The sequence below is a fragment of the Temnothorax curvispinosus genome, unplaced genomic scaffold (assembly GCF_003070985.1).
Source record: "Temnothorax curvispinosus isolate PA1 unplaced genomic scaffold, ASM307098v1 QBEX01002676.1, whole genome shotgun sequence".
In the NCBI taxonomy this organism is placed as follows: Eukaryota; Metazoa; Arthropoda; class Insecta; order Hymenoptera; family Formicidae; genus Temnothorax; species Temnothorax curvispinosus.
The window spans coordinates 5,418-9,248 of record NW_020212456.1 but is presented as its reverse complement, the minus strand read 5'-3'; the positions used below and the strand labels follow the sequence as shown (position 1 = coordinate 9,248).

Below are 3,831 nucleotides of genomic sequence, written 5' to 3'. Positions count from 1 at the left end.
ACTGGTATTAAACTATCCTCGTCTTTCATGGAGTGAATGTTCAATTTAAATCTCATTTAATAGTTTAATTAATTTAAATAAAAAATCGGCGTTAACGTTACTGGTGTTTAGGAGTAGGAGAGATTCCATTTTTATCATAATAATTAAATGTCAAAATTTTTGTTTAGAAATGAAATTTTTCAGCTTTAAAATGTATAAAACACTAAAATATTAATGTAAAAATGATTTGGTCTTTGTAAGTCTAAAGGGTAGGAAATTCAAAATGGCGGATGTGAAACTTTAATAATTTATAACTCGAGAACGGTAAGAGATAAAAAGATGGGGTTTCTTTTGTTGTGTTCAGATAATTAAAGGCATTATTTTAGGTTGTTTAAAATTTCTGTGTTTTATGGATTTCCATAATTTTTAATTATATCTTGGAATTAAGAAGAGATATAATGTGGGGGTTTTTGTTAGGTTACTTGACATGCTCTGTTGGGTATCTGTAGTGATTTTATTTATCATCTTTAATAATATTTTTATGATAAATTTTATTGTTAATTAGTTTATTTTGAGAGATACAATAATGGTTTATAATCAAAAGTTATTTGACTTTTTGTGATAGTTCTAGTAATCACACTAACTAGGTCTGTTAATAATATAATTTAATTGTTTATAACAATCATGTTGGAAAAAATGCTAATGAGATAATTACTATTTTAGCGTGATAATGTTTCTCAGGCAGAAAAGGTTATGTTCTTATGAATAATCTATTTTTAATTAATTCATTTATATTTTATTTCAATTTTCTGAGTTTATTCTTATGGAACATGTATTTATTCGTGTGTTGAATTGAATTTGTATTGCATAAAAGATCTCATAAAGTTTGTAATATTCATTTACGATCAATTTTAGTGACTCTGGGGGATTTTAACAAGCAATTGTCCAAAAGTTTATAGTGTGATTCATGCAAATGGGGCTTAAGCTTGAAAGGGTACCTTAAGGCAGCCATGTTCTCTAGGCTTATGTCTACTACTTTAAGAACGCGTGTTCGCATCAGCTGAGTGATTGTTGTGACAGTTATTTTAAAGAATGATTGTTATATTATAATGTTGTTTTCAGATGCTGGGGACTTCTAGCAATGAAGGTAGAAAATCGAAAAATTTATGCGGGTGGAATATAGCGGTGATTATACCGTCAGACGTGACATCTCCCTCCTTAGGGAAGTTCGGTCCCCGAACTTTTATCAGTAAATATAATTTTACGGTTATGTCGTATAGAGTATGATTATATTTATAGATAATTAATTATTTATGTGATTTTTATTACCAGATTCTAAAATGTGTGTGGCAATGTAAGAGCTATGTTGCTGCAGTTGGATTTATCTAAATCGAGGTAATAGTTCCATTGACAAAACATTTGTTTAGCAATGTGCTTAAGTAGTTCTATAGATTTGATTAGTAATATATTTTTTCTTCTTCTCTTCTCTCTCCTTTTTTTTTTATTTATTTTATTGGGCATATACACGTGTATATTTGTACTTGCATACATATATAGACGCGCATATTTGTTTTCAATGTTCATTCCTTATGTTACTTATTAGGATATTTATTAATATAGGTTATTCTTATTTTATTATAGGGCTGGTTATCTATACTGTCACCGTGATTTCGTTGGATGGATATGATAAGGATAAATTAAAAGTAAGTTAATGCTATATTTCTATCGTTACTACATTTATTTATATAATTTTAGTCTCTCCCTTTTTTTTTATTTTTTATTATTTTTGTTTAAATATATTCAAGTATTTGCCGCGTATTCTTTCCTTAGCTTCGTCTAAATCCAGGCGATAAGCAAAATTACGTAGTCTTTTTACTTCTAGCATAAGGCTTGTCGTTGACATTTTGCTTAGCTCTGTAAGGATAATTATTTATTGATTATATATAACGGTTTTATCTTATAAGAGTGCAGTAATTAATATATTTCGCTATTGTTATAGGTGATAAGAGGTAATAGTGAGCTGAGACTGAATTAATAAGGATAAAGGATAAGTATTTCAATCTTATTTTATAATCTTATGAATATATATATATATATATATATGAATGAGAATCACCGTGCTCATTAAGTATAATCATATGTTAATTGTATAAAATTTAATATTTTATTTCGATCCCTTCACCATGTACATATAATAAATGTTAGTATGGTTAATATTTTCTGAGAGGTTAGTATTATAGTAAGGTCGCTCGCTAATGTTTATTTTATTATTCGGAGTAGTCCTAACACTAATATAAATGTGCTTAATAATAAGACAGTTCCCTCTAAGCAGTACACTGTAAGAAAATCAAGTGGTAATTTATAAAGTAAAATATAAGTATATAACGCAAAATATTCGATAAGCATGTTTAAAAGTATAACATATAGGTTATTTGTATATATATAAGATATAATAGCATTATATCTTTTAGCAAATGTTTTGTATCGTATATTGCTTAACGTGTTCCTCGAGGAATAACCGCCTCACATAGAACTTGATAAGTCAAATGTTCGGTACGTCCGTGCAAATCTATTATAGTGGTGCGGCACTCATGACAATCAATCGCGCGTTTAGTTTTTATTAATAACTTGTAACATCGCCCACAATGTAGGGTTGTATGGACGAAAGTTCGCGAAAGAAGGTGTAGCTGTCGCCATACGGCGTTTGGTCTGTTATAAATGCAGAATGTGTGTTCGCTTGTTGCACAATCCGCACACAGCGCGAGTTCTGCCGCGACTTGCGCATACCACGCGGAGTGACATATAAAGTCATAGGCCGGTCGTACAAGTGGATCTGAATAATCGCGGTAATAAATCGGTATTGATAGTGGTGGTTGTGTGGGAGGGGGTGGCGAGCCCTGCGGTATGGGAAGCATAGGGCGCTCACCTATTATATGATGTCGGTTTGCAGGTTCAGCAAGGTGATCGTATGATCCACATGATCCTCCTAAGGCAAGCGGGCTGCTTATTGATGTACTCAGGCCGCTCAGAGAACGCGACCCACGGCTGCTGCATGCTTCCGCTCGTGTTGATGATCCCATTGCCACGTATTCGTGGCTCGTCTGCGTTGCCGGGATGTTGGCGTAACGAGGCGAAGGTCTGGAGACATCAGGCAGTCTGACGGTGCCTGTCACCTCACTGCCCAGGCTGTCATCGACGGGAGACTCACGGTTGATCTCGTCGAGTACCTCGTCGATCAAATTCTCCATTCCGGGGGTGAGAGCTGCTTCCACGGATGCTACTGACATTCGCGGCACCTCGTAGATGGTGTTTGCCGGTGTCGGCGGACGCTGAGGTCTGGCGAAGACCTCAGGATCAGTTGGGCCGGGCCAGTCACGGTCCATGTTGGGATGGACGTCGACGCCAGGAGATCTGGTGTCGCGCTCCGGTGGTCCTCGCTGCATTGGAATTGGCGATCGTCGATACGACTGCGCTGCGCTGAGGTCCATAGGTAGATTTTCGTCGATTCCAGGCATGGTCAAAATAATCCGGCGGAGTCGTCCCAATATCCTGTGCCAACGTTTATAATGATTGGTAGAATAGCTGCTCCTTCTCATCGAATTATTGCTGTGCTTCCTCAAGTCGTCAGTGCGTCTCTGCTTCCTGTGCTTCTTCTCGTAGATTATACTGGAGCGTTGCTGTTCTTGAGTCAGACTGTTCGGATTCGGGCTCGGTGCTTCGGCTTTTATTCTCTACTGAGGAGCAAGGGGTAGGTCCCTTGGTTCCTTTGTTACGGTTGCATCGGGCATAAAGTAAATTCGCAGTACTGCTGATCCAGGAAGTCCTGCTTATCATCCAGACGATGACCACAAG

At 36.2% G+C, this 3,831-nt stretch overlaps 1 long non-coding RNA gene across 1 annotated transcript; it reads left to right on the top strand.

Moving 5' to 3' along the window:
* The first annotated feature begins 1,302 nt into the window (after positions 1-1,302).
* Positions 1,303-2,029, top strand: LOC112451851. Its single transcript, XR_003040425.1, has 3 exons — positions 1,303-1,374; positions 1,621-1,682; positions 1,979-2,029. It is a non-coding gene; the product is annotated as an uncharacterized LOC112451851 (long non-coding RNA).
* The last annotated feature ends 1,802 nt before the right edge of the window (positions 2,030-3,831 follow it).